This window comes from Leptidea sinapis, chromosome 45 (genome assembly GCF_905404315.1).
Source record: "Leptidea sinapis chromosome 45, ilLepSina1.1, whole genome shotgun sequence".
In the NCBI taxonomy this organism is placed as follows: domain Eukaryota; kingdom Metazoa; phylum Arthropoda; class Insecta; order Lepidoptera; family Pieridae; genus Leptidea; species Leptidea sinapis.
Window position 1 is genome coordinate 8,628,921 of NC_066309.1, and position 7,500 is coordinate 8,636,420.

The following is a 7,500-nucleotide window of genomic DNA, read 5'->3' on the forward strand; positions in this document are numbered from 1 at the left end:
TAGCCACCCCATCTCGGTTATCCGAGCAACGGGCGCGGTGGCCTTCAATTGATCTGAAGTAGATGGTTCCGAAAGGTTCCTCGGCGGTTACCCGTCAAACGTGGTGGAGGTAGCTTTACCGACACGGGAGCTATGGGGGAGGGGAGCCCACTGGGAGGCTACCAGTGCCCCTCCATTGGCGTCGGACTCGTAGTGGCTTGGCGCCAGGTGTTGATAGGACAAATGTGGGGAGATTGTTGTCCATTTGTTTGCGTATAGCATATCTCTCAATAGGAGACGGCCAGTGTGGGCTGGGTCCCGATCTCCGCCTCCGGTTCGTATGGGCGAAACGTCTGTGGAGTACCGCGACTGGGGGTGCTTGCCGCCTGGGTTAACAGGCGAAATTGAAGAGTCGTAATTGGTTGTCTGTGACCCTCTACGTCTGACCAACGCACTATACCGGGACTGGAGCGAAAGCTGTTGCGCTGTAACCTACCTAGTAGGCGGTGTGCGTTGGGATTCTAGCAGTTAGAAAGGCAGACAGTAAGTACCGCCATCCGACGTCGGGCCGGGTGCGCTGGGGGGCTTGCCAGCCCCCCAGACCCCCCGCCCGGCGATAGCAACTATGACTCTCTTGAGATAGCCAAATGCCTCGTCATCTAATTAGTGACGCGCATGAATGGATTAACGAGATTCCCGCTGTCCCTATCTACTATCTAGCGAAACCACAGCCAAGGGAACGGGCTTGGGAGAATCAGCGGGGAAAGAAGACCCTGTTGAGCTTGACTCTAGTCTGGCATTGTAAGGAGACATGAGAGGTGTAGCATAAGTGGGAGATCGTTCGCGGTCGTCGCTGAAAAACCACTACTTTCATTGTTTCATTACTTACTCGGTTGGGCGGAAGCGGTGCGCGGTCGATAATATCGGCGGGCGTACGGTGTTTCGTTCCAAGCGTGCAGAGTGGCGACGTGGCGGCAACGCTCGTCGCCGTACAACTCCCGCGTGATCCGGTTCGAGGACACTGCCAGGCGGGGAGTTTGACTGGGGCGGTACATCTGTCAAAGAATAACGCAGGTGTCCTAAGGCCAGCTCAGCGAGGACAGAAACCTCGCGTGGAGCAAAAGGGCAAAAGCTGGCTTGATCCAGATGTTCAGTACGCATAGGGACTGCGAAAGCACGGCCTATCGATCCTTTAGTATAAAGAGTTTTTAGCAAGAGGTGCCAGAAAAGTTACCACAGGGATAACTGGCTTGTGGCGGCCAAGCGTTCATAGCGACGTTGCTTTTTGATCCTTCGATGTCGGCTCTTCCTATCATTGCGAAGCAAAATTCGCCAAGCGTTGGATTGTTCACCCATCAAAAGGGAACGTGAGCTGGGTTTAGACCGTCGTGAGACAGGTTAGTTTTACCCTCCTGATGGCGTGTCGTTGCGATAGTAATACTGCTCAGTACGAGAGGAACCGCAGTTTCGGACATTTGGTTCATGCACTCGGCCGAGCGGCCGGTGGTGCGAAGCTACCATCCGCGGGATTATGCCTGAACGCCTCTAAGGCCGAAGCCAGCCTAGCCGAATCCGGCAAGGATATACTCACTGTGGAGCCCCGAGTGTCGGGAGGCTCTAAACAATGTGACTTTACTAGTCGCGTTTTATTCGTAAGACGCGACGTCGAAGCCCATTTGGAACGCGACGAACGGTGCGAGCGGTATTAACACGTGCACCACGGCGTCGAAGTTTCGAATTTACCTCAGTTCGATGTCGGGGCTCGGAATAGTCTGTAGACGACTTACGTTCCTGGCGGGGTGTTGTGCTCGGTAGAGCAGCGTCGTGCTGCGATCTGTTGAGACTCAGCCCTACGCCAGGTGATTCGTCCGAGGACGCATCGTCGCCGAGAAGCAGAGTAGTTGTGTGTGTGTGTGTGCAAACAAACAACAGGCCAACATATAATATTATAATAACATAATAATATAAATAATATTATCATGATATTTCGTCGTGACGGACGCGTCACGCGATTTCTCATGATTATAAAATTTTACAATATATTATTATTTATTATAGTTGAAAGACGTGGTTGATGTTGTACACGGCGACTACTCTAATGATAACGAGTACGATCATTTTCAGGTTATTATGTCGAGTCGAGTGTTGTGATAAGTGTACATCGCCGTCGGCGGCGGCGGCGGCGGCTCCGGTGGTGTTGGGCGCGCTGCGCAAATTCCAAAAGCGAGTACGATCGGCCCCAATAGCGGGTACGGTCGATTCCTCAATAGCGAGTACCGCCTAGCGCGAGGAGCGCGGCGCTCCCTGCCGGTCTCCCCGGACGGATATCTCACTTACTTGTTTTCTCCAATAACGAGTACCGCCGAGCGCGAGGAGCGCGGCGCTCCCTGCCGGTCTCCATCTTTTCTCTTGTTCCTTGTACACCAGAACATTATAGTTTTTGACCAATATTCGTGTCCCCTAATAATTGCATGTTCTGTCCGTTTTTTTTTTTTAATTAAATAAAATAAATTATTAATTATTAATTTATCATAAAAATACCTACGAGAAAAAGTGTAGGTGATAAAATTATCTATAAAAAATGTACCGATACTTTTTTTCCTACGAGCCACCGTTTCTGAGATAATAACTATTCAAAAACTTATAAAAACGCGCTAAGTACACTACTACCTCATAGGTGGCGTGGAAACTAACTTTTTGAATCTAACACTAAGTATTGATACATTTTTAATGGATAATTTTACGATCTACAATTTTTGTCCGAGATACTTTTATGATAAAACTTACCTACCGTTTTGCTGAAAATCGCGAAAAACGAATGTGATTAAGTAAGTAAGTAAGTAAGTACGTAAGTAAGTAAGTAAGCAACTAAGTAAGTAAGTAAATAGGTAAGTAAGTAAGTAAGTAAGAAAGAATTACGTTTAAAGATATTTATTTCTCATTAAAAACATAATATTGTCACTTACATGAGAACATAAAAATATGATGTAATAATTTATCCGCCGTTCTTTAGATGTTCAGTACATACATGTTACACATTATAGTACTTATTCTTCTTCACAAAATTTAAGATTACACACTTTTACAGGGCACTGTCACATAACAAACAATTTCAGACATGTGTTTTATAAAAACTTTGAAACAATATAGTCTGATAGGTCACGTTTAAATGTTTTTAGTGACCTAATCTTTTTGAGAGATGAAGGTAGACTATTAAAAAGTGGTGCGCCCTCGTAAATAAACATACGCTTGCCGTAATTTGTTCTTGTCTTAGGTAGTATCAAGTAGCTGGCTCGTCTCGTGCTGCGTTTAGACGTTTACATGTTTAGTTTGGGTGAGTAAGATTGATGTATGATAAGAATTTTGATTTGATTTGAAATATATTTTTTTTTGGAGATTTTTTATTTGGTTTCGGAGGGAAAATGAAATGTACGTGTCGCGCGTTTATTACTGAACATTATCGTACTCGTTATTAATAAAGTAAAAAAAAAAAAAAAAAAAAAAAAAAAAAAACGATTTTTTCTTCGAAGCCGCAATGCATATTCAATATTATGTTATTAATAAATAGTAAAATCAAATCAAAATCACTTTATTCACATATCAGAGAGTTTACACGTTCATATCGTTCGCGTGCACCACACATACGGCAGTCGGCGTCGAGAGTCGAGTCCGTAGCGAACGGTTCGCGACGCCGAATTCAACGCCGCTCAAGTTTTTTCTTGTAAAAAGAGTGAAAAACGCACGCGACAAAAATACAAAAACGCGCACAACACCAACCACCCCCAGCCACAACAACTGCTGCTGTTTTATTATTCTCGTCGTCGTCATCGTCATTCATATTTTATTTAATATATATTTATATTTGAGTAAGTTTGTGAATGCGCGCGATGATAACGACGATGATATAATAACAATACGGTTGTTGGTACTCTCGGGGCAGAGAGCTGGTGTGTCTGTGTCTGTGTTTGTGTCGCGCGTTGTTTTATATGTTCTTTTTTTACAATATAAAAAATGAGACAGACTCACCGCGCTGTGTCGATCGGGCGTTTTCGAGTTTCCCTATGCGGATGATATTTGATTTGGTGATTTGAAAGGTTTTTTGTGATTTCGTTTCTCATAATTCCTCTCTTCACTCTCTCTACAGTATCATACGCTGCGGCGATCCTCGTCACGTTGAAAGCGATCGTGTAAATTTTTTGCGCGCACCAAGACGCCGACTGGGCTTCGACGGTTTCCCTCTGTTAAGATTTTTAACGTGAGGGCCCGCAAGCCGGAACGCGTCGCGCATTTCACGCGTGCGAGACGTTCACGCTCCTCTCAAGCACCGGGCGTCGATCCGATTTGTGATCACGACGTGTACCGATATTAATACGTTGATACCGCTTCTATTGCGTGTCATCATTTTTATTATTACCCGAAGGGACTCTCGTTACTGAACTTTCATAACATACAATCGGCCCATCGCCGATTTATGATTCGTTCAACGCGCACCGTATGCCTTTGAGATATATAGTATACAGTGCGCGAACGGATATCTCACGATATGTTCAAGATGTCATAGTCGCGACGCCCTAAGGGGAGATCGCGACGCATGACGCGCTGAGCGCGACAACAATCGTTGTTTGCAGCAGCTCCCTGGTTGATCCTGCCAGTAGTTATATGCTTGTCTCAAAGATTAAGCCATGCATGTCTCAGTGCAAGCCGTATTAAGGCGATACCGCGAATGGCTCAATATATCAGTTTTGGTTCCTTAGATCTTACTCAGTTACTTGGATAACTGTGGTAATTCTAGAGCTAATACATGCAATCAGAGCTCTGACCAGTGATGGGATGAGTGCTTTTATTAGATCAAAACCAATCGACGGAGGGCCTCGCGTCCGAAGTCGTTAATTTTGATGAATCTGGATAACTTTTGCCGATCGCATGGTCCAGTACCGGCGACGCATCTTTCAAATGTCTGCCTTATCAACTTTCGATGGTAGTTTCTGCGACTACCATGGTTGTCACGGGTAACGGGGAATCAGGGTTCGATTCCGGAGAGGGAGCCTGAGAAACGGCTACCACATCCAAGGAAGGCAGCAGGCGCGCAAATTACCCACTCCCGGCACGGGGAGGTAGTGACGAAAAATAACGATACGGGACTCTTACGAGGCCTCGTAATCGGAATGAGTACACTTTAAATATTTTAACGAGGAACAATTGGAGGGCAAGTCTGGTGCCAGCAGCCGCGGTAATTCCAGCTCCAATAGCGTATACTAAAATTGTTGCGGTTAAAAAGCTCGTAGTTGCATTTGTGCGCCGCGCTGTCGGTGCATCGCATCCGCGGTGATACTGACACGTCTGCGGAGCATATCGTCGGTGAGCCGGCGGTAAAACGCCGGTTCAATATCAAAATCCTATCGCGGTGCTCTTCAGTGAGTGTCGAGATGGGCCGACAATTTTACTTTGAACAAATTAGAGTGCTCAAAGCGGGCTCAAAATGCCGCTTGAATATTTCGTGCATGGAATAATAGAATATGATCTCGGTTCTATTTTGTTGGTTTTCAGAACTCCGAGGTAATGATTAATAGGGATAACTGGGGGCATTCGTATTGCGACGTTAGAGGTGAAATTCTTGGATCGTCGCAAGACGAACATCAGCGAAAGCATTTGCCAAAGGTGTTTTCATCAATCAAGAACGAAAGTTAGAGGTTCGAAGGCGATTAGATACCGCCCTAGTTCTAACCGTAAATATGTCATCTAGCGATCCGCCGACGTTACTACAATGGCTCGGCGGGCAGCTTCCGGGAAACCAAAGATTTTGGACTCCGGGGGGAGTATGGTTGCAAAGCTGAAACTTAAAGGAATTGACGGAAGGGCACCACCAGGAGTGGAGCCTGCGGCTTAATTTGACTCAACACGGGAAATCTCACCAGGCCCGGACACCGGAAGGATTGACAGATTAACAGCTCTTTCTTGATTCGGTGGGTGGTGGTGCATGGCCGTTCTTAGTTGGTGGAGCGATTTGTCTGGTTAATTCCGGTAACGAACGAGACTCTAGCCTGCTAAATAGGCGTCGTCATTTAGGTGTGCGCGGCTTCAGGGTCGCGCAACTCACTGGCGGCGTATTAAAATTCTTCTTAGAGGGACCGGCGGCTTCGAGCCGCACGAGATTGAGCAATAACAGGTCTGTGATGCCCTTAGATGTCCTGGGCCGCACGCGCGCTACACTGAAGGAATCAACATGTTCTCCCTGGCCTAGAGGCCCGGGCAACCCGTTGAAACTCCTTCGTGCTGGGGATTGGGGTTTGCAATTATCCCCCATAAACGAGGAATTCCTAGTAAGCGCGAGTCATAAGCTCGCGTTGATTACGTCCCTGCCCTTTGTACACACCGCCCGTCGCTACTACCGATTGAATGATTTAGTGAGGTCTTCGGACCGACACGCGGTGGCTTCGCGGCCGTCGGCGTTGCTGGGAAGTTGACCAAACTTGATCATTTAGAGGAAGTAAAAGTCGTAACAAGGTTTCCGTAGGGGAACCTGCGGAAGGATCATTAACGTGTAACGGTCGCGTGCGCGAGCGTTGTCGCCGACACGCTTCGCTCACAGCCGACTGTTGACGATGATAACTTCAATCACGTGTCAATCACTGATTATTTTCGCGCTCGCGATGTGCTCTCTGTGCTACGTTGTCGCGTTTGCCGCGCGCGCGCTGACATCTCCCGCCGCATGTGGGGGGTGTCCGGCACGACGTCTCCGGCACGACGCTTCGGCGGGCGCGGTTCGCATGTACGCGACGCGCGTGCGTCTCGCGACGCGCTCATGTCGAGTGCGAAGCGAGTCGAGATCACGACGTACGCGCAATGCGTGCGTCACATAATATTTTGTTACACACAGAGATCGTTCACGTATTTTCTAAATATAAAAAACTATTACCCTGAACGGTGGATCACTTGGCTCGCGGGTCGATGAAGAACGCAGTTAACTGCGCGTCATAGTGTGAACTGCAGGACACATTTGAACATCGACATTTCGAACGCACATTGCGGTCCGTGGAGAAATATCCAGGACCACTCCTGTCTGAGGGCCGGCTGCATAAAAGAATACGACGACGCCGTCGCTGTATGCTGACAACACTGTTTGCGCGCCTAAAAAACGTGTAAAACGAGTGACGGTCTTCGGGCCGGGCTCGGGTAAACCCCGCCGGTTTTCCGGGGCCCGCTCGATCCGTTCGAAAATGTAAAATAAGCCGCAACGCGTGGTGCTGCTCGCGTGCAACGCCGTCTCCGCCTCACGCCCGACGTGGGTCACGGAGACGGGCGCGGTACCGGGGCGCGCTCGTTCGCTGTCACACGCGGATATCTCGTGATTAATTTTAATTAATCTATGCAGAGCTCTCTATGTGAACGGCGTGCGTGGCTGCGCCTTCGGTTCGCGTCCCGTGCGCTGCACGTGTTATTTCGGCCCGACGTGAGCGTGCAAACGAGTAGGCGGACTCGACGTCCGAAGGGCGCTTCGATCGCGGTACGTGCGCGGGTCGA

At 48.2% G+C, this 7,500-nt stretch overlaps 2 non-coding genes and 1 pseudogene across 2 annotated transcripts; all 3 read left to right on the forward strand.

The window, feature by feature from the left end:
• Nucleotides 1-1,847, forward strand: part of LOC126977742 (large subunit ribosomal RNA) — a 4,664-nt pseudogene extending 2,817 nt beyond the window's left edge.
• A 2,764-nt stretch (nt 1,848-4,611) lies between these two features.
• LOC126977636 (small subunit ribosomal RNA) lies at nt 4,612-6,516 on the forward strand. Its single transcript, XR_007732310.1, has one exon. It is a non-coding gene; the product is annotated as a small subunit ribosomal RNA (ribosomal RNA).
• A 376-nt stretch (nt 6,517-6,892) lies between these two features.
• LOC126977801 (5.8S ribosomal RNA) lies at nt 6,893-7,049 on the forward strand. The gene has a single exon (XR_007732428.1). It is a non-coding gene; the product is annotated as a 5.8S ribosomal RNA (ribosomal RNA).
• The last annotated feature ends 451 nt before the right edge of the window (nt 7,050-7,500 follow it).